The sequence below is a fragment of the Bufo gargarizans genome, chromosome 5, assembly GCF_014858855.1.
Source record: "Bufo gargarizans isolate SCDJY-AF-19 chromosome 5, ASM1485885v1, whole genome shotgun sequence".
NCBI classification, from domain to species: Eukaryota; Metazoa; Chordata; class Amphibia; order Anura; family Bufonidae; genus Bufo; species Bufo gargarizans.
This window is the reverse complement of record NC_058084.1, coordinates 12,319,474-12,343,861: the sequence shown is the minus strand read 5'-3', so window position 1 is coordinate 12,343,861 and position 24,388 is coordinate 12,319,474.

Here is a 24,388-nt window from a genome sequence, read left to right as displayed (position 1 = left end):
CCGTGCTGGATCCCCGCTACAAGAACAACGTGCCGTCCTTAATTCCGTCACTGGAGCGTGATTGGAATATGCACGAGTACAAGCGCACGCTGGTAGACGTGCTGCTGATGGCATTTTCACCTGACAGAGGGGGCTCAGTGGAAGCATAAGGCGAAGACAGAGGAGGAGGAAGAAGTCGCCAAAGCAGCTGGGGCACCTCCAGCACCTCAGAAGGAAGGGTTAGCCGAAATGTGGAAAAGCTTTGTCAGTATGCTACAACAACCAGCACCACCAGCTGATACGGAACATCTTAGCAGGAGGCAGAATTTCAGCAACTCGGTGGAACAGTACGTGTGCACGCGCCTACACGTACTGACTGATGGGTCTGCCCCATTCAACTTCTAGGTCTCCAAATTGGGCACATGGCCTGAGTTTGCCCTTTACTCCTTGGAGGTGCTGGCCTGCCCTGAGGCCAGTGTATTGTCCAAACGTGTGTTTAGCACGGCAGGGGGGGTGATCACAGACCAGTGCAGCCACCTGTCCACAGCCAACGTGGACAAGCTCACGTTCATTAAAATGAACCAGGCATGGATCCCACAGGACTTGTCCGTACCTTGTGCTGAATAGACAAGTATATCTGCTGCACCCAGCCATTGTTATACTCCAGTGCACTTTTGGACTCTCTTTTGGAGCCTTCCCAAATTTATAAAAAATAAATAAATAAATAAAGGAAAAAAATAAAACTGTCTTGGCTATCTACTTCTTCTCCACCGCCGCGAACATCCACAGGTCCGCTCATCCCTACTGATGAACAAAAGGGTAACAATGTTTTGAACTTTTGAATTTCAGGCTCCATATCTCACCATCCACTACAGCTTCCAACGTGAGACTACCATCATTTTATAGACAATTATCTTGGCTATCTCATACATAAATTGGACTTGACACTATTTAGCACATGATTAGTTATGTAGATTCTTGTCATGTTAGTATGAGAACGATTCCATAGAAAACTATGGAATCAGGTCTGGCTTCAATTCTCATCAGGAGTTTTTGTCTTTACATTGGAGAGAAACTGAACCAGATCATCGGACATATGTGAAGGGCCCTAAGTGGCTTGTACAAGAGGAGTAGCGTGGATTCAGAGTGAATCCAAGTCATTAAGTTACAAAGGGCACCTGGTGTAAGAACTGTTGAACTGTATCCTATAGACCAGGGTTACTCAAGTACTTTTTGTAAAGGTATATATACTTGGGTCTGCCTCTGGGTAAAGGTCGAAGACGCAAAAAAAAAATTTAAGGAGGGACAACAGTGGTGTGTACTGCTTTATGGCAATTTTTATTTATTTTTCAGAAAAATAGCAATACCTTTAATCCCACCAAATCTCCTTAGGGCCCCAACACAATAAGAATGTACCCTTAGTGCCACTAATGATGCCCCCTTAGTGCCCCTCAGACAACATGATGCCTTTTAGTGTCCCTCACAGAGTATGCCTTCATAGTGCTTCTTCGCAGAATTGAATGTCCTCTTAGTACCTCCTTTTGCAGTATGATGCCCCCTTTAGTGCCTTCTCTCACAATATGATACCACCTTAGTACCTCCCCTAACAGTATAATGCCCCTTTTAGTACCTTCTCTCACAGCATGATACGCCCTTAGTGCCTCCTCACAATATGATGCCCCTTTGGTGCCTCCCCTCACAGTATGATGCCCCCCTTAGTGCCTCCTCTCACAATATGATGCCTTGCCGAATGTCCCCTGCAGTATGATCCTCTTTTGACCCCCGTAGAATGATGCTCCACATTGCCCCCTTGTTAAATACTTACCTTCACCACAATCGATTTGCTGCTTCATCATCAGTGATTCAGTGCTGGCAGGCGCGATGCGATGATATTATCATGCCCGCCACGCTGAGCCACAAACAGCATAGTGCGGAGCCTTCACTCTGTACTGTGTTGCCTGTGGTTCAGTACAGCAGGCATGATGACATTATCGCATTGCGCTTGCCGACACTGAATCACCGGTGGCAGGTGAACAGTGAAACAGAGATCCAACAGCTTCCTGCTTAACCAGTTTATTCAACTGTATCTGTGCCCCAAGGACACAGATACAGTTGAGAGGAGGGGTCCGGAGAGTTGGCTACTACGATCTAGAATCGGACCACATTCCACCAGTTGACTACCCCTGCTATAGATGAATATTTACTGCTTGCATTGCTGTCTTTGGCCCTGACAATTGAGTGTTGTTTCCAGAGACTGTTGACATGCAAAAATTTAAGAGAGATCCATGTTGTGTGCTAGTTGCATCCGTCACATTTTCTGTGTATCATATCATGCTCTTCAGTAAAGAACTGTTAAATTGCATCACCTGCCTTGTTCCCAACAATCTGATCATGTAAATGTGCCACCGATCACCCAATAAACGAGCAAAACGTTTGTTCATTTGGTGATCCTGTCGTTCATGCAGGCACCACCGAACATGGCTTCTGGGCAGAAGATCAAGCTTTCTAAACAGTCGACTGTCGGGAAGGAACGCTTTATTTCTGACAATCGGCCGCTCAGTCAGCCCATGTAAAGCCAGCTGTAGTCTTACTGCCGCCATCCACCTGCAACATTACATCTGCAAAACATCTCTTTAACTTTTTCCAAGTAAACTGCTCCTGTTTTCAATAATGATTTAATGCTAAAGTTCAGTACATGGCACAGAATTTTATGTCTTACCTGAATATAAGAATATGTTGTAAAAACTGGCAGTATATTTAGACAGACGATTAGGGCTTATTTTCTTAGCTATTACCAGCAAAGGGATAATTTCTTTACAGGTGAATGGATAATCATAGCACTCAAATGCTGCCATAAATCACTTGAATAGACAAGAAGCCCAAAGTTTTTTTTTGCATTGTGCAAATCTAGAAAATCATACTGTGGGGGATAGAAGATTATCCTATCTAATTTACTTTAATCTAGAATGCCTTTTCGATATGTGTATCCTGAAATGTCAAAAAATATGTTTAAAAAATATGTCTATTGGGTTAAAATAATTATCTTCCAATACAAGATCATTCCAAAGGGCTAGGGGTAGGGGTGGGGGGTAAATCCACCATGTACTGTAATGCAGCCACAAAGTTTGTGGGCTGGCATAGCTAGATATTATCAATCTGAAGTCACAAGCCCTACTCTGAGTTCTCCTGAACAATGTGTAATGATCAGCGAGTACAAACCCACTGTCCCACGTGACCAACCTCCTCAGAGGGCAATGTCTAATTGCACCCCTTGTTATTCACAATATCTCTAATGGTGAGGATAGACTTTCCCGAGGGGTACACCAGGTGCTTCTTCTGAGGAGAGCTGGAACACAAGGGAACCGGAACCTGGGTGTAGACCCACTGGACTGACCTCCAGATGGTAAGGTAGGGTACACTCAGAGGGCACTGGGAGGCCAGAGGCTGATGAGGCAGTGGCAAGGCAGAGTAGAAGGTCTAAGGTCAGGGCTGTCTGCAATATGGAGTAGTCCGTAAAAGAGGTCCCAGGTTAGGGCAGGCGGCAATATAGTGTAGTCTGTAAATGAGATACAAGGGCAGGCAGCAATATAGTGTAGTCCGTAAACTACATACAATGTCAGGGGCAGAAAGGCCATTAAAAAGATGCAAGGTCCGGTACACAGTAATGCCAAGAATCACAAAAACACCTTTGTTAAACAAGAACTAGGCTAGGAACGAAAGTTGCTCAGGCACCTTCATGTAGCAGAAGGCACCTATTTATACATGTTGGAGACCAGCCATATGCTAGGGAAGAATGAGGGTGTTCACTCAGTATAGACTGAAGAGCTCTGAGCAGATGGAAGATGTCAGTGGCAAACCAGAAGACAGCAGCAAACACCGCTGCAAAGCAGGAGACCAGCGCCCGTGCCAGCCCAAGGTTAGGAGGACCAGCACGGGGCTCAGCGCAGCAGAGGGTGAGAAGTTTGAAGCCGAAGCCAACATGTGGAGGGAGGAGCGCTGGCATGGAGCACCAAGTTAATACAATACTAATTAATAGGTTGATTAGAGTTGAAGTTTAATTTGGTCATAGATCAGCTTAGAAGATCATTCAGGAAAGGACAGAAAGGTAGAGAACAACTCACCTGACGGGCCAGTCTGGTGGAGTTATCACAAACGGCTTCCTGCAGCTCCTGCAAATGTCAGATGTATAAACTAAATAAAACACAATTTTTAAATGGCTTCTGTCATCAGGAACTTGGTTATTAAACTGGCTGACTTTAGACATGTGCTAATGTCAATGGAAGCTACCAGTCTTTGTCCCTTCTTTCTATGTGCCTCCGTTTTTGTGAAAAATTAACTTTTATTTTATGCAAATGGGCCTCTAGGAGCAATGGGGGTGTTGCCCAAACTCCTAGAGAAGAACTGAACCTCTAAGGGCTGTTTCACACGAGCGGATGCCGTGCGTGGCATCCGCTCGTGTGACTGACAGCCAAGACCCGATGAGGACAGCAGAGGCACGGAGCATTAACATGACTGATAATGCTCCGTGCCTCTCTGTGATCTCTTTACTATGAAATCACAGTGAGATAAAGTTGTCATTGTGATTTCGTAGTAAAGAGATCACGGAGAGGCACGGAGCATTATCAGTCATGTTACTGCTCCGTGCCTCTGCAGTCTGCATCGGGTCTTGGCTGTCAGTCACGGAGCGGATTCCACGCACGTGTGAAACAGTCCTAAGAGTAGAGGGATCACCCCCATTGCACCTAAAGGCTCATTTGCATAAAGTTAAAGTTTTATATAGAAAGAAGGAACATAAAAAGAAGGAGCATAAGCTGACATTAGCAATTGGCTAAAGTCAGCCAGTTTAATAACCATGTTAGAAAACAGTTTTTAATTAAAAATTTAGATACAAAGGTATCCATAGCGTTTAATGGCAGTTTTAACACATGGTGGCATTGCATTCAGCATGTGTCTGAAATAAGACCATTTTATGAGTTAAAAAAGAACACTGAATTGCCCAAAACTTCCAGTTTGCTTTATTCCTGCTTAGAACTAGATCAAATTGTTCCTTCCACTAAGCACCCTACTTCACTGTAGTGCTAATATCCCCCCATCCATTAAGATTTATATTTAGGCCTACTCAACAGAATAAATCTTTTAATTCACAAATGAATAACATGTATTCCAACTAAATATTAGGTATCACTATGGTAACAAGACACTCTGTAAAAATCAATCATAGTTGTTACGACCTTATCTGTTACTAAGATTAATTAGTGGTAATGTATTCATTCAGAAGATAGAGAATATCTCTAGCCAAAACATTTCTTTAAGCGCTGTAAATGCAGCATATTGGCAAGGCATGAAGACCATATGACCTAGTAATAGGCAGGGGCATAACGAGAAAAGGCTGGGCCCCAAAGAAATTTTTGAATGGGTCCCCCCTACGTTGAACAACTTCGCTGCAACTTCCTTGGCGAGCCACAGCCACTTCGGTCCTCGTAGCAGCAGTCCCTGCTCCATGTTCAAAGCAGGTGCGTGGCAACCAGCAACATGCTGCCCATTCCCTGCAGGCATCTCCATAGTACTGCTCCACCACTACATGCAGGTTGCATCCTTCTCCATCCTGCCTGCATTGACTCTGTCAATCTATAGAGCCCCCATGCTCTTTCCGGCTCTCATAGGGTTAGTGCGCTTGTACCTTGGCTGTCCACCTTAGAGTATTTAAGGCACCTTCTCCTGTGGTAGGGTGCCTGAGCAATAGGTTCTAATTTTCAGGACATTCTGGGGCATGGGCTATCTAATGAGCGGCCTTAACTGCCTGCAGTTTCGGCCCCCTTAAGGAAATGGAATTTACTTTCACAGGGCTTTCATCCTCTGACAATATTACAACTGTTTCATTTTTACTTGTTTTAAACAATGGCAAAAGATGAGTTACGAACTGTTCTCACTGTTACGCCCATTCTTTGCCTTACTGTCAGGGGCTCTGTCTGCAGTGCCATCAATTTTGAAGTGAAAAATAGCACAACATCCACTTCTATTCTTCCTGTCAAAACAATGGAACTCTGATGGACCACCTCTCTTGACATGTCTGCTTTTTTAACTACTTTCATCACCCAAGAAATAACAATTCTGGAGCACCTTATCTTAACTATAGGTTGTTGTACTGTTCCTCTGTTATTCCTATTAGTTTATAAGCTTATGGATAAATTGCCATATAGGCACTAACATTACCCTTGTCAAAGAGGTGTATTCCTGCACATTCTGACACTGTGAGAACAGACTGGACAGTGTCACACTGGGCAGGGACACACCCCAAACTGGTAACACCCAGATGGCAATTTATTTACAAATATCTAGAAGCAACAACAGAGGAATTCCATCACAGTCATAAGAATAGAAGCTCCAGAGCTGTCATTTCACGTGGAATACAATTATTTACAAAAACACATCAGGAGTGCCCTCTTTAACCCCTTACTGATGCCGTACATGTATGGCGCTGGCTGGGGCTTTAATGATTATGTCTACGAGCGTAGCAGGCACCATAGCCACCAGGTGCCTTCTGTTTTAAACTTTTAACCCTTAAGATGCAGTGGTTCAAACATGACCCCGGCATCTGACCAAGCAAAAACCCAGAAGCGCGCACTTCCAGGTGTGCCCCAGCGAGGATCAAGGGAGCCAGATGCAGTGTGCGGCAGCCTCTGTCCTCCTGAATGACAAGATGCTGCCACACATTAGTTCCTATGAAGCCCCTGCCTGTAGCAGGGCTCCATAGGAATACAGTGTATTTCTCATACTCCGATGTTAAAGCATTGGAGTGCATGAGAGAAGCAGTCTGATGATTGCTTGTTATTGTTCCCTATGAGAACTATAAAAAAAAAGTGTAAAAATATAGTTTTTTTAATTTAAAATATAACATTTTGAATCACCCCCTTTCCCCAAAATGTAAAAAAAATACATAAACAAAAAAATATACAAATCATGGGTATTGCCACCTGTGAAAACGCCCGCAGTATTAAAATATAAAAATATTTATCCCATACGACAAACTGCAAAACAGAAAAAAGTAAAAATGGCCAGTTTGCTGTTTTTTGGTCACTTCACCTCCACAAAATCTTAAGTAAAAAGTGATCAAAAAGTCATACACACCCCAATATTGTATCAATGAAAAGTAAAGCCATAAAATGAGCTCTCACACAGCTCCATGCACATAACCACAAAAAAGTTATAGATATACAGTACATATATGGTGTATATGGTATATACACAGTATATACATATGTGGTATCACCGTAATTGTACTGACCTGGAGAGTGAAAGTAATAGGTCAGTTTGACCATATAGGGAACACCGTAAAAACAGAACTCATAAAACTGTTGTAACATACATAGTATCATAATTTATTAAGCTGAAAAAAGACATCTGTCCATCCAGTTCGGCCTGTTATCCTGCAAGTTGATCCAGAGGAAGGCATTAAAAAAACTGTGAGGTAGAAGACAATTTTCCCCACTTTAGGGGGAAAAAATAATTCCCGACTCCAATCAGGCAATAATTCCCGACTCCAATCAGGCAATCAGAATAACGATCCCTCTCTATTAGCTATAACCTGTAATATTATTACACTCCAGAAATACATCCAGGCCCCTCTTGAACTCACTATCACCACCTCCTCAGGCAGAGAGTTCCATAGTCTCACTGCTCTTACCGTAAAGAATCCTCTTCTATGTTTGTGTACAAACCTTCTTTCCTCCAGACGCAGAGGATGTCCCCTCCTCACAGTCACAGTCCTGGGGATAAATAGATGATGGGAGAGACTCTGTACTGACCCCTGATATATTTATACATAGTAATTAGATCTCAGCTCAGTCGTCTTTTTTCTAAAGTGAATAACCCTCATTTTAAAAATCTTTCAGGGTACTGTAGTCTACCCATTCCAGTTATTACTTTAGTTGCCCTCCTCTGAACCCTCTCCAGCCTGCTATGTCTGTCTTGTTCACAGGAGCCCAGAACTGTACACAGTACTCCATGTGAGGTCTGACTAATGATTTGTAAAGGAGCAGGACTATGTTCTCATCACCGGAATCTATGCCCCTTCTGATGCAACCCATTATCTTATTGGCCTTGGCAGCAGCTGCCTGACACTGGTTTCTACAGCTTAGTTTGCTGTTCACTAAAATTCCTAGGTCCTTTTCCATGTCAGTGTTACCCAGTGTTTTACCATTTATTATGTACTGGTGACTTGCATTATTCCTTCCCATGTGCATAACCTTACATTTGTCAATGTTAAACCTCATTTGCCACTTCTCTGCCCAAGCCTCCAATCTATCCAGAGCCATGTGTGGCAGTATACTGTCCTCTTCAGTGTTAATTACTTTACACAGTTTAGTGTCATCTGCAAAATTGATGCAAGATCATTAATAAATATATTGAGGAGAATAAGGCCCAATACTGACCCCCCCCCCCCCCACTAGTGACCCAATCTGAGTGTGTACAGTTAATAACCACCCTCTGTTTTCTATCACTGAGCCAGTTACTTACCCACATACAGACGTTGTCTCCCAGTCCAAGCATTCTCATTTTATATACTAACCTTTTATGTGGTACAGTGTCAAATGCTTTGGAGAAGTCCAGATATATGACATCCATTGATTTGCTGCGGTCAAGTCTAGAACTTAGTTCCTCATAGAAACTGATTAAATTAGTTTGACATGACCGATCCCTCATGAAGCCATGCTGATATGGCGTTATTTGCTTATTATCATTGAGGTACTCCAAGATATTATCTCTTAGAAAACATTCAAACTGTTTAAACATGACAGATGTTAAACTTACAGGCCTACAGTTTCCGGGCTCTGTTTTTGGACCCTTTTTGAATATTGGCACCACATTTGCTATGCGCCAATCCTGTGGAACACTCCCTGTCAGTATAAAGTCCTTACATTTCAGAAATAAGGATCTGGATTTGACATTACCTAATTATCTTAGGATACGGGGGTGTATACCATCTGGTCCAGGCAATTTGTCTATTTAAATCTTTTTAAGCCACCACTGTATTTCTTCCTGGGTCAGACAGGGCACTTGTAATGGGGAATTTACTTTTACATTCTGCATTTCATCTGACACTTTATTTTCTTCAGTGAATTCAGCAGAGAAAAAAAATATTTCATAGCTTTGCTTTCTCCTCATCACTCTCTGCAACTCCCCCCTCATCACACTGTTAAGGGCCGACACCTTCAGATTTATACTTTTTACCATTTATATAACTGAAGTACATTTTACGGTTAGTTTTACTCTCTTTGGCAATTAATTTCTCGTCTCTAGTTTGGCTGCTTTTTTTGTCTTTTACATATTCTATATTTTTCCTTATAGTTTTTCAATGCTTCCTTGCACCTTCATGTTTTAGTGCTTTAAATGCTTTCTTTTTGTCATTTATTGCTTTCTTGACATTTCTATTTATCCAAATTGGTATTTGTTTCTTGTTCCTTAACCTTTTATTCCCATAAGGTATGTATCTCTCACAATTAGATTTTAGGATGCTTTTAAAAATATTCAATTTTATAGCTGTATTTTTATTTTTTAGGACTTTGTCCCAGTTAGTTAGGCCTATGGCCTCTCTTAGTTGGCTAAATTTAGCTTTTTTTAAGTTTGGTATTTTTGTGAATGACAATTGGAAGGTTATTTCTATATGGTCCCCCAACCTGCACATCTGTTGTATTGTCAGGTCTATTGGTTAAGGGCTCATGCACACGAACGTATTTTCTTTACGCGCCCTTTCCATTTTTTTTGCGGACCGTATACGGAACCATTCATTTCAATGGGTCCCTCAAAAAATCGAAAGGTACTCCGTGTGCATTCCATTTCCGTATGCCTGTATTTCCGTTCTGAAAAAAAATAGAACATATCCTATTATTGTCCGCATTATGGACAAGGATAGTACTGTTCTATTAGGGGCAAGCTGTTCCATTCTGCAAAATACAGAATGCACACAGACGTCACCTGTATTTTTTGCGGATCCGTTTTTTGTGGACCGCAAAATACATACGGTTGTGTGCATGAGTCCTAATGCTAAGTCAAGTGTTGCCATCCCTCTAGTCAGGTCCTGAACCAGTTGGGAAAGGTAATTGTCTTTGGTTATTGCCAAGAACCTGTTTCATTTATGAGATATACAAGTTTCAGTTTCCCAGTCTATATCTGGGTAGTTGAAGTCCCCCATAATAACCACCTCATTATGATTTGCCGCCTCGTCTATTTTGTTTAGAAGTAGATTTTCTGTGAACTCTGGTATATTTGGTGGCTTATAATAAACTCCTATTAGTATTTTATTATTGTTTTTTCCTCCATGTATTTCTACCCACATGTTCTTGTCCCTCACTTATAGCTTTCCGGAGTGTGGGCTTTAGACAGGACTTTACATAATGGCAAACCCCTCCCCCTCTCCGGTTTTGATGATCCTTTCTAAACAGACTGTAACCCTGTACGTTAACCGCCTAGTCATAGCTATCATCCAGCGATGTCTCAGTTATTTCCACTATGTCATAGTCCTCCTCACACATCACTAATTCCAGTTCACCAGTTTTATTAGTCAGGCTTCTGGCATTAGTATATATACAATTAAGAGGTTTATGTATATTTTTTTACCTACACCATTCCTTTTGACATTTTCTAGTCTCTCTTTCAATTCCTCCCCCAGTTCCATTACCTTGCCCCAGGTCTCTATCTGCCCTATCTTCCCCTCCTATAACGTAATTACCCTCCCCCCAGTACCTAGTTTAAACACTCCTCCAACCTTTTAGCCATCTTCTACCCCATTGAGGTGCAGCCCATCCCTACGATAGAGCCTGTAGCCGAAAGAGAAGTCAGCCCAGTTCTCCAAGAACTTAAACCCCTCCTTCCTACACCAGTCTTTCTTGCGTGGCTCGTGGTACAGGTAGTATTTTGGAAACCACTACATTTGAGGTCCTTGCCCTAAGCTTGTGACCTAAATCCCTAAAATCATTTTTAATGATGTTCCACCTACCTCTAACTTTGTCATTGGTGAAATAAAAAAAAATTCTTTAATTTCACCCGATTTAGAATTATTTTTTTTAACTCCCCACTACATCTTATTCAATAATAAATGGTGGAATTAGAAAGTTCAACTTGTCCCTACAAAAGAAACAAGCACTCATATGACTATGTGAATGGAAAAATAAAAAACGTAGATAAAAAAATTATGAAATAAACGTAGGCACTCTTTACGAATTGTGTGAAGTATCGTGTTGATCTTTATTTGGTTTTTCATATGCAAGGCAACTTATTTGTGTATTGTATATGTGACATTTCAGTCCTACATGGACCTTTTTCAAATACTGAATAACAAATTACAGAAGAATACATATAAGAATCAAAAAGATTACAAAGGATAAAATATAATATAACAACATCTGTCTGTGCTATGTCAGAGATACCAATAGGATGTCCTAGTATGGTGAACAAAAATATTTTATATGACATATAAAGTGGAAAAATAAAAAAGTTATGGCCCCAAAAAAGGTAGATATTAAAAACGAAAACGCAAAAATTTAAAACCTCTGAGGCTGAAATTATTAACGTCAATGGGGGTCCCTCGGTTGCTGTTTGAATCCATATTCGGCAGATCCGCCACAGCATCATGCCTTTAAACAGAAGAACATAGCTTAATATACTATAAAGATCCTTAATGTCCATGTTTGATATGATAACGTTTAATAATACTTAATGCATAGTGTATTCCATTTTATACATTATAAGTTATTTCTATATTGATATTTTATTATTTTGTTCTTGTTAATTAAATAAAAACTGCAACAAATTAAATAACAAATTGGATAACCCCCCAAACTGTGAAGGAATGTGCCCTAATTAGCATTGCCTAATCCTCCATTAACTGTAAAGACTGCATTAATTGTGCTAAGCTGCATATAATACATATCATCTGTCACATGACATAACCTATTCACCTGGAAGATTGATGGATTTCTACATGATTTCAGTTCACCTGAGAAACTCTGTGTAATGAGGAGTCTACGCATAATACTACAACTTTTTTATGCAAACTCTTTTTACATTCTTAAAGAGGACCTTTCACTAGAATAAAAAAAAGGGGTGCGCTCACCAAGGTTCCAAGGTTGGTTCCCCATTATTTTTACATGTGTGTTTTATATGCCGGTTGTTACTTTTTCATGTGTTGGATGTATGTGGCATATAATTACGTCCGATGGTTTTGGATATGTTATCCATACACTGCGTCCATTAACTTTAACGATTTGGCTGGCACGTTAACACCTGCATTATTATCTAAGCTCACGTTTCCCTCTGGCCTGTGGATGAGACAATTTATCTCGATTTAGCACAACCAGGCCATCAGGAGACGTGTACTTAGGGGATACAGCGATTTTGTGTAGCCTTGGTGGGGCGCTGATTCGCAGTGCCACCACATTACTGCTTTATACCTATTACATTTACTATTGTCTATTTTGGTTGTCCTTTATGTGACTAATTAATAAAATATTTTTGTTATTTACGTACATGTGTGTTCTTGTTTATTGGATCTATTGAGTTGGCGCTCACATATGATTTTCTCATTGTTATTGAGAAGTATCTCGGTTATAATAGAATAAAAAATGTAAACTAAGTATGCTGACATGGAGAGCGGCGCCCAGGGATTTCCCTGCACTTACTATTATCCCTGGGCACCACTCCGTTCTCCCGGTATAGGCTCCGGTATCGTCATATGTTCGGCTCAACTGGGTGGAGCCTGACGGCATCTCCTTCTCCCAGGCTGTAGCGCTGGCCAATCGCAGCGCTCAGCTCATAGCCTGAGAGCGCTACAGCCTGAAAAAGGAGACGCCGGCAGGCTCCACCCAGTTGAGCCGAATATATAAAGATACCGGAGCCTATACCGGGAGAACGGAGCGGCGCCGCTCTCCATGCCTGTATGCTTAGTTTACATTTTTTATTCTAGTGAAAGGTCCTCTTTAAATACAACCTAATTTTCTAGAATGTTTATTGATTTGCTTCTTTTAGGAACGGCCCTCTTAATTGCTGCAGATACTTAGAATATCAGACTATCAATTACATAGTCAAAGTACACATGCCTAGGGAAAGACAGTTTTATGGCCTTCACATACATTGAACTATGCTATCTAAAATATGGATGCCCTGGTTGAACATTATGGATAACCAGCATATAACAGAGATGATAAGGTCTTAGGAGAGGAGGAGTAACTGGAGTAATACTTAGAAAAGAAGAATTGGGAGCTTGTGATTATTTTTTTTCTCTTCTTTTCTTTTGACTTTGTTGTTGTTCTTTTGCTGTTTTCTCCTGTGCTATAATTATTATAATGGTTTTCTTAATTGGGTATGTTTAAAATATTAAACCATGGATGCCCTGGTTCAACATCATAGATATGAGCTTATAACAGAAATGATAAGATTTTAGAAGCGGAGCAGTAACTGGAGTAATACTTAGGAAAGAAGAATTGCGAATTTGTGATTATTTTTGTTTCTTCTTTTCTTTCTACTTTTTGTTGTTCTTTTGCTGTTTTCTATTGTGCTATAATTATTATGACTGTTTTCTTAATTGGATATGTATAAAAATACAAAAAAAAATCCAGAAAGAAAAAATGGAATAGTGTATGCCACCTAAAAGATTTGCATTATGGGAAACAATGTGAACCAGAAAAGTATATGTGACGTTTCGTTAGAACAAAAATGCTTTCATGGCAGCATCCAGCTTTGATCATGGAATAGGCTTGTGTAAAAGTTCCTGTAGCAAAATCTCAATCTAGAGCAATAAAGTGTAGATATGTTTTTGGATTAAATCCTTAGACATGCTGAAATCCGGAAGCCGGTCTCTGTTATGTAACAGCCTTGCTGTGCTCAGTATCCTAGGGAACTCAGTAAGAATACACATGACCCTTTGTGAAAGAAATAATTTTAACCTCATTTGGGAGCTATCGACAGAAGGATGCAAGTAATGTTTATCACCTATTCATCTACAAATATTTATGACTATCATCACTCATGCTTCCCCAACTTGCCTTCTTTGCCTCTTTTACAGTGTGTTTACCTCACTGCTCTCCGAGATTTATAGTGTTCATTACCCTTTCACACTTAAGCAACAAAGACAATACCAAAATGAAGTATTTATTTGTGATGTGGACCTTCAGTTATAGAGTGAGTTTAGCAGTGTTTACCGACCATCATCCTTCTATGTGAAGAAACAAGACACTCTGACTCCTCGTAGTATCTAGAATACAGCCTCAGTGAAACCCTATATTTTATTAAATGGAATCTGTCACCAATTTTTAAGCTGTCCTATTTGATTCAAAGACTGGGCCACTTATTTGTTTTGACCGAATAGATTTCTTAAATTCTCTATGCCACAGGCCCAGGAGGAGAAGAGTGGAGGATGAAAGTGGTAGTAGCTCTGACTGCAATACTTATTCACAGCGACAATCATCAGACCGATGCTCCCAAGGGCCAGGGCGGTGATAGGAGGGAGCATCCTTTCTTCACTTAGGCACACCCTGATTTTGGGGCTCTTGCCTGATGGCAGTTTGGGTGCCCTTGGTGTCGTATGTTTAGTGCAGGTGCAAATCAGGAGATGTAGGTGCTGTGGCCAGCAAATGTTGTCAGTAACAAGGCCAGTTGTAGAAAATAAATGTCTCTCTTTACTAAGGTGAAGTATGTAGTACATCCAACAGTATCAAAACACAGTTCCAAATAATTCACAGGGCAAATCTTCCCAGAAAGCAATGTATGGATATAGGTCAGAATGGGAATCGTAGCACTCCTTCCTCTCTGTCTTACCAAAGTCTCTCTTTTCAGAATCTAAGGCTAGCAGTATTATTCTGGTAATGATGGCTATAATTTGCAACTTAGGGGTACAAGATTAGGATATGACTGGCCAGGCCATGTCCAAGTGTGCAGGGTGTTTTAGAAATGTCCCTCTCACTGCAGTAAAGTCTTTAACAGCAAATACCTTACTGAATGACTCCAATGCTCAGCCATGTATATTTTTTACCTACTAGTTCTTTCTCTCTCTATTCCAAAAGCTCTGTAAAAGTAGTGAGGACTCTCTCGGTAGATTCCTTCAGAGATGGTGATTCTCTGAAACTCTGGCCCAGTTCGTTGAGTACAGCACATGTAGCTTCCTCTCACTTCCTGTGATAGCTCACAACTCACTGAGCTACGGGTAGATCTAAGTCCACACCTAATTTTCGAGTTAGGATTATTAACCCTAACTGATCCATACAGAGAAATGCTGATACATTTCAAGGCATTAACATATTAAATATCATTAAATAACATTGCACAACAAGAACAGTTTGCAAGTGCCCTATTTTGGGGTACTGGTCCTCATATCTATGGGTTCAAATCTCTCCCCATCTCTCTGCCACTGATTGGCAGTTTTCTCCCTTGAGGAAGAGAGCTGTCAATCATCTGCAAGACGTCAAGGGCAGCTCGCAAGTATTGGGACTTCAGCTCTTGGCTTGCACTGAGGTTCTTCTCACCAGGGAGTCTAAGAAAACAACAGGGTAATCGGTAATTCAATCAGGGTCTCTGCCACCAGTTTATGCTGCCCAGAGGTAGGGTAAGATAAACCTGGCGACAGATTCCCTTTTTCATTCCACTTAACTATAAGGTAGTCTTAGCAATAAATCACTTTGCAACAACCTATGTTAGTAATAAAAATATCTAAATTTGCTCTGTGGTTTCTAGTACCATGTATTTGACAGCAATAGTTGAGATAATTGCTCTGCCATGACTTAGCACCAAATGAGTTAACAATCTTTTTAAAGGGCATGAACTGATCTGAAGGTTTGGCTTTCTCTCCAGATCAGCAGCTGGCTGCCTTTGAAGTCATCCTTGTTTCAAAGTAAAATAAGTAAGCTGCAGGGGTTTTTAGATATTCAGTGGACTGAAGAACAGAGTCACTAGAAAAAAATAAGACTCTTTACGGGTTTATATCACGGACAGGGCAAAAAGAATTGTGTTGAGGGAACTGTGCATGACATTGAACGAACCATGGAACAAAACAGAAGATCCAAGACACATTCCCTGAATGATACTAAGTACAAAGTGATGAGCCTCCACATGAACCTTTCAATACCAAGAATAATGATGGAATTATGAACGACCAAGTATGCATGTATTGTGGACATCTCCAATGTACCGACTTATTGTCTATTAGTGTTTTAAAATGTCAAAGCTACAGTATATAGCAGAAGTCCAAAAATGTAAGACTTTGCTGATAAATAAAATACATTTTCCACCATTACCAGGAACAGTGTTTCAGTGTCTCCATTTGAAGCACAGAAGTGGTCAGATGTAAAAACTGAGCATGCTCAATTGTCTCTTTCATATCTTGTACAGATTATAATGGGCAGTGACTGCATATATGTGACCACCTTTCTGATAAAAAATGGTGGACGGGAGACATTAAACATAAAATATGGCCCTTGGATGGGAAAAGACTGTATTTGAGGTCCCCATTGTATGGGTGGTTGAACATTCCTGCCTTAGGTGATGTGGGTATTATAATGCTAATAGTAGGTCTATATTGTACTTGACAAGTGATTATATAGATCTGGTTATCAGATGGAAGACATGACAGCTACTAGTAGGCTAGCTTTGCCCCCATTTTCACACCCTACAGCATGGATCGGCAACCTTCGGCACTCCAGCTGCTATGAAACTACAACTCCCTGCATGCAAACATGCTTGGCTGTTCTTATAACTTCTACAAAAGTGAATAGAGCATTCTGGGACTTGTAGTTTCAGAACACTTGGCATGCCAGAGGTTTCTGATCCCCGCCCTAGGGGTTAAAATTGTGGCAGTCATAAAGGTGCTTTTGCAGAATGTCCCAACTTATCAATGATACGATGATTTTTGTTTTTATGTCCATCCATCTTGTTGCAGGTCATTGTCTTATTCTTTTTTTTTTAAAGGCTTTATTTTTCCATTTTCACATAAATAAACAAACTTTAAATAGGGGAACAACCCCCTCAACAAGGTATAACCTTGAACATCACATTGAATTGACAAGCAAAATAATAGGATTACATATAGACAGCATGTCTACAAATGCAAAGGTTACAATGTAATTCACATCAGTCATAAAGCAGAAGAATTGTCATAAAGTCGAATTGTTCCATTAAGACCGGTCTCCATTCACGCACACATTCATGCTGGCAGTGACCTGGACATCTCAAAACCCCTCCAGCCCCATTACACAGTGACCGAATTCGCACTCAGCCAAATCCCCCAGATTTTTTTTAAAAAAAATCCGGTATGCCCTTAGCTTCGGAAGTTAGCTTGTATACTGATAGTGTGGCATTAATAAGCTGGATCCAATGAGACAATGTTGGTTTCTTGGGGGGCTTCCAGTTTAGCAGAATTGACTTTCTCGCATAAAACATCAGCAACCTATAAAGAATTTTGGTATGTTTAGTTGGAATAATATCGTTGACAAGGCCTAGCAGACTAACTTCAGGTGCCACAACTGCCGGGAGCCCAAGACGAGCATCTAGATAGTCATGTATCTGCATCTAGAATTCAGGAATGACCGGACACTCCCATACCATGTGCATTAGGGTCCCCCTGCCATTTCCACACCTTGTACACGTATCTAAAGCAAGTTTATGCATGCGTACTGGTGTATAGTAGACTCTGTGTAACCATTTCGTCTGAATCAGCTGATCCCGTGCACAAATCCATTGTCTTATTCTTGGTGTCCATCTCATTCAGTTTTAATTGTAATTTTCAATTAGCTGGATCTCGTTATACTGTGATCACAGTAAGGTTTCTTCAGTTTGTTCATTTGTAGTTAAGTGGAAAACTTAGCAACTTTTTTCCTTGCCGCTCACCACATTCTCAAAACAATTTCTTAAAAGAGGTTTTCCATGATATATGTGTATTGCCTATTGTTGACTGATAATTAGAGAAAGGGGTTTTGACCCCAGTTCGTGTTAACTTTGCTAAGTTTAACTTGGGCTACTTTCACGCTCGCGTTTGGTGCGGATCCGTCTTGTATCTGCACAGACGAATCCACACCTATAATGCAAACGCTTGTATCCGTTCAAAACTGATCCATTTGCATTATTCATAAAAAAAAGTCTAAGTCAAAACAGATATGTCTTGACTTACATTGAAAGTCAATGGGGGATGGATCCATTTTCAATTGCACCATATTGACCCCATTGACTTACATTGTAAGTCTAGACGGATCCGTTAGGCTCCGCATAGTCAGACGGTCACCAAAACGCTGCAAGCTGCGTTTTAGTGACCATCTAAAAAACGTAACGGAGACCAAATGCAGCCAAATTTATGCATTCTGGACGGATCCTTATCCATTCAGAATGCATTGGGGCTGAACTGATCCGTTTTGGGCAGCTTGTGAGAGCCCTGAAACGCATCTCACAAGCGGACCCAGAAACGCCAGTGTGAAAGTAGCCTTAGAAAAAACTGATGGTCCATTGACTACAGTCCAAACTAGAGTCTACTAAGTGAACTGAGTGAACTGCTTATAATTGGAAAACCCATTTACAGCTCAAAGGGGTTGACAAACGAAAAACATTTATCACCTATACATAGTAGTATGATTGCTGGGAGCCCAACCACTGGGATGCCTTCCGATTATGGCCTCCTGTAAGAATGCAGCAGTGGTCAAGAATGTACACTGCCACTCCAGTCAATGTCTATCAGGGTGATAGAAATGTCTGAATGCTGTACTTTACTATCTCCACCAGTCCCATAGATATTCAACGAAGTGTGCATTCTGTAGTGGATGGAACTAGTAATTGCAGCACCGGAGGTGCGTGGTGTTGAATCCCTGCCAATCTGAGCTTGATGGCCTATCCTGAGAATAATCAAAAACCTGGACAAACCCTGGACCCCCACTGAGGATAGGCCATTAAAATCAAAATCCTAAACTTTACTGTCCAGCTTTCACATTCACAAATGGCCATTACCTGGCAGTTCTGATGTTTGTTATCACTATGCTAGGTCATTCGTCCTTGCTTTACCAACATTATGCATAATTTCTACTTACTTTGCAGTCTTATAATATTAAAAATAAACAGAAGCAGTATGTTATTGGACATACAGAGTATATACCTGAGGCTAATTGAAGAATGGGCTTCATTTTACCATGAAGCAACCTCTAAATCCTTTCTTAGCCACCTGCAGTTTGCTGGTTCAAGACTAATTAAATCCTTAATTTTCAAATACCTCTCTTAGTTCTGTCATTTTCAATAACATCATGTAAAATGCTGATTAATGGTATACCAATAGAAGCAACATTGTAAGAAAAAAATCATGACATGGAAAAATGTGTCTGGAAAAAGTAACAAACCCTTTGAGCAGGCCTCAACAGAACCAGGAGTCTGATCCAGTTATCTTTAGTTTTTTTTTGCTTTGTTAATAATAAGCTACTAATGGAATAAATTAAGTGCAAAAAGGTAAACAATTAGGAAGTTCACAATTTTTATTTTTCATGATGCATGAGGAAGATTAAGGAGCTATAATATGAAAAAGTATTGATGAAAACCCAGATTTGACAACTATTGATTGTATGTCAGATATTGCCCTTTCCCTCAACACCTATTCCCATTGTAAATCATAAAGATATTTCTAGCAGATATGAATGAAGTTCTATCTAGATGTCACAGTCTGACATTATCCAATCAGAGCTACCAGGGACACATCCCCAACTGTTTACACCCATCTAGACTTTCAATGCAAAATGCTAGTAATTCATTAATGATTTCTGGCAGAAATAATAGAGAAATGGCACAATACAGAGTCATAAGAATAGATGCTTCAGGATAGTTATCACATGGAGAATGCAATCAGTTGCTAAAACAGACATGTCTGGATGACCACACCGTGACAATGTTACTGTCTTGATGGCACTGCTGATAGCATTATCTGTGGTGTTGTCAGGGACATCCTTACACCGAAAAATGCCATGAAATAAAATGTGTAAACATTTGCTGTGGTATATCGAGCAGTAATGGTGGATTTACACAGGATGATTCTGCAGCTGATTGTCGGGAAGGAAGCGTTCCTTCCCGACAGTCGGCTGCTCGCTCAAGGAAGGAGAACACTGCATTCACTGCAACACTGCTATTGCAATTCCTCATACTCATACAGAATCATGGTCTCTGAGCAGCAGATTGCTGTTTAGACAACACGATCTGGAACAAGCGTTTCACTCGTTCATTGGGTGGTCGGCAGCACATTTACATGGGCAGATTGTCGGGAACGAATGTTCGCAGGAAACGGTCGTTCCTGATAATAAATGCAGCTTAACTTAGAACCCTAATTCTTTACCTGGTCTCTTTGAGGGGCACTGGAAAGAACATATCATGGAGACCCAGGACACCCTGGTCACTATATAATTTTTTTCTGTTTTTGTAATATATTGCATAAAATCTAGTAACTACAAAAATAGTACTTTAAAAAAGTAAGAATACTATACTTTCTAAACCCTGGGGATAGCAGAGGACATGCAGTGCAGGAGAGTGTGTGCATTGACCTAATCAAATTGAGGCTGAAAGCCTTTTTTCACTAACAAACAACAGTCGTCCAGCTTTGTAAAGGTACTCTGTCTGTACAAGGAACGGTGACCTGGTAATGTTAACTCTTGGCCCAGTTTCTGAAACAGATGAGAAATTGACCAATCATTTATCATCCTGACGACACACCAACTTTGACCATCGTGCATCATGTTCCTTCTTACGGGTGTATAAACTGCTGGCAGATATTAACCAAATGGTTTGTGTACCAAGTCTAAGCTTTTTCCATGATTACTGTAAATCTGGAGATTCCATTTCCAGCTTACATTTCCTACTACTTCAACCATTTAACTAATGTAGAAGAATACGTTCTTTCAGTTCCATTTTGAAGGAAACTAACATTTCACCAGAACAGAATATTTCCTTGTTCTAAAGTGGCTTGCCATAGGAAATAGAAAAATATATCTGCTGTACACTCATATAGTGTCTTCCTTCAGTCTTTTATTTAATGTTATAAGACACTTTTATTAGTAAAGCTTCAAGATATTCACCAATGAAACACATGGCACAGATAGTTTGTCTCTTAAGCTTCCCCAGGTGGGTTCTGCTTATCATGCGGTGGGATATCCTGATAATGTTAGAGGGGTCTCTATTTTAATTGCAAAAAGTCTCCCATTTCAGCTCCTTTCTGTTCAAATAGATGTCTCTGGGTGCTAATCTGATTTTACAGGCCAGTATTAGAGGGTTACAGTATTTACTCATAGGTCTCTATATTCTTCCTTCATTTCATAAGGAGGTCCTAGATTGTGTCATGAACAAGGTAGCTATGTGTTCTGGGTGATTACAATGCAATTTTGGATCCTATAAGTAAGGGATAGGGTATATCCCCAGTGCTTTTTTTGTGGAAAAAGTTTTTTCCCAGGTTAGCTAGTAAAATGCTACAAACACCATATGTGTGTGGGGGATTGGTGCTGCCTAACTTTTCTGTTTACTACCCGGCAGTACAACTGAGTTGTGTGGCATGGTGGCGGTATGGGTCAAGTGGGTTAACATTCATACGGTTATGGCAGAGGGGGAGGCATGGTCCCCCTGCCTTCCGTTATGGGCGGAATAGTAGTTTTCCAGATATATTTTCCTTGCCTGACTTTGAATTTTGGCCTCAAAGGGGGTTAAGATATCTCACTCAGCTTTACGAACAGGGTCTGTTTAGGTCCTTTAATAGTCTAACACTGGAATTTAACTTGCCCCAGCTTTTTCTTTACAGATATTTTCAACTTTGCCACGCCTGCATTGCTCAGTTTGGCAAGGGTCCTCTGATGCTGGAATGTGGTCCAGTTGAGTTGGAGGTTAGGAGGGTTTGATTATGCAAACCAGTTTCAAACTTGTATGAAACTCTAATGGCCGAGCAAAACTCTACTCTTAATAAATGTTTTGCCAAATGGAAGCAGGATATTGAGGGCATGGAAGTAGCTCATATGATAGAACTAAGCTTCACTTGGAGGTCCACAGTTGTTAGCACCAGGGACTAACTCATACAGCTGAAATGACTGCATAGGGTATATTATACCCCTGGAAAATTGTTTAAAATACATAAATTACCCACCTCTCATTGTACGCAATGTGGTCATGACTGTGGTTATCTCTTTTATATGGTGTGGCAGTGCCCGGTTATGCAAAATTTCTGATCCAAGGTACATACTTGTGTAAGATTGGGTTACCGGGCATCTGCTCACCTATAACAAATCTATTGGGTCTGGTGAATGATGTAATCCCCACTAAATATGGTAGAAAACTGTACCTACTACTTATGTACTATTCAAGGAAGACCATTCTCCTTAATTGGAAGACCCCCAAATCTCCTACTTAGGGTCCATTCACACGTCCGCAAGTGTTTCCGTATTTCCGTTCAGTTGAAAGATGGAACATGTCCTATTATGGCCCGCAAATCACGTTCCGTGGCTCCATTCAAGTCTATGTAATTACTGTATACTGTGTATGCCATGCTGAAAAACAGAATGGAAAAACAGAACGAAACTCAAAAACGGAACAACGGATCTGTGAAAAACGGACCGCAAAAAACTATAAAAGCCATACGTTCGTGTGAACTAGGCCTAAGCAACATTGGATACAACTGATTAAGGGCGGGTTCGTGTTGGCATTAGGGAATTCCGTTATAGGTTCCGTTATAACAGAGTTATAATGTAATATAATGGAATTTTAGGACAAGCAAAACCAAAACTGTTATGATGTTTAGTTGAAGAGAGCAGAGGCTCTAGGTGTAATGGCAACGCCCCCATTGCTCCTAAAAATTCTCAGCAATGTGGACACATATGAACATGGGAACAACACAAGTACCTTCAGCTGTCAAGTGCCGTGCAACAGGTCAGCCACTGTAGCACGTGCAGGGTGAGCATTCAAATAAATGGCTGTCCATGTAAGTCATGGACTTCTCAAGAGTTGGCAACGTTCTTATGGACATAGGGGTAGGGCTTGTTTTTGGGAGACAACCTCTGTAATTACCTTAAAATCAGAAAGACCAGATTTCCGCAGGTAGCCATATTTGACACCCGAACATTTTATTTTACTAAATCTGGAATCATTTTCAATAGGAAAGGATGGCTCAAATTCAAGCTAGCTGTACCATGCCATAGCACCAGTCTGCCCGCAACCTCTGCCTTATTCTATCATAGAAACTGCAAAGCTGTGGACCACTTCTGTTTTTCTATCCCAAAAAAATATTTGATTAAATTAGATTTATTGTTTTTTTATTTTGACAGAATAGATGACAAGTGAAGGCTTGGATAAAAAAAAGTCTTGTGCGGTATTTGCTTCAAATATTTAAAATTTGACGAACAAACTTTGCGCCTATTTCTTTTGAGCAGAAGCACACAATCATCATTCTTCTGGAATGAATGGAGTTGTTGAAGGATGTACTTCATGTTGTTTTATCTGGGCAAGTTCTTTTCACCCTTAGGAAGATAGATAATTAGCTATTTTGCACAAAATGGGACTTCTGTTTACTATGGAGGCGTTATTTATTTCTCCATTATAAAACTGGAAAAGCAGTCCAACAAACACAGGACAAGCACACAGATTGTAACGGTAAAGGAAAACTCCAGCAAGAGAGCACAAAGTCCCTTCCAACTATGCTCTTCCAACTGCCCATCTGTAATGCTATTTAACTTCATATATACCATCCTGCGCTAGACTTTCACCACCATTTCCATCTTACTGGCAGCTGAGACCAGATGTAGAGCTGCACAGCGTGAGTGGGAACACTGGTCCTCCACAAGAGTCTACTATCAGAGGCAGAGTACTCCATTGAGTGTCAGGGTTGCCAACCATCCAGAAATTTCTGGACAGTCCATAAAAATAGGCAACCTTTTTCCTGTATCCCTGAAAAAAAATAGATTTGTCCATAATTTTTTTGAGGCTGGTGGTTATGGATGAGTGAATTGAAGTGAAATGAATTGACTTCAATCCAATTTTAGTGTTAATCTCAGATGCCTAGATCAGCAATGAACACAGCATCTGAGGGGTTCAATGATGAGGGGCGGTGCAATCGCCGTTCTCCATCATAGGCTTTGTGACTAAGTAATTCATCACAAAGTGAATTTCTTAGCGAAATTTAGCGAGGCAGCCGAATCAAATTTTTTATAACTTCGCTTAACACTGCTACTGGTGGTTCATGACTAGATTATTTTGCTGGTAATTATCATCAGTTTACAGCTCACATTCAATGCCTGTTCATCGGGTGATGATGATTGATGTGCCTGCATGAAAGACAGCGTTTCTGGGCAGCAGATTGTGCTACCTAAACAGCCATCTGCTGCCCAGAAACAATGATTGTGTATGGGGACGAGGCATCGCTAAATGGATCCCTCGT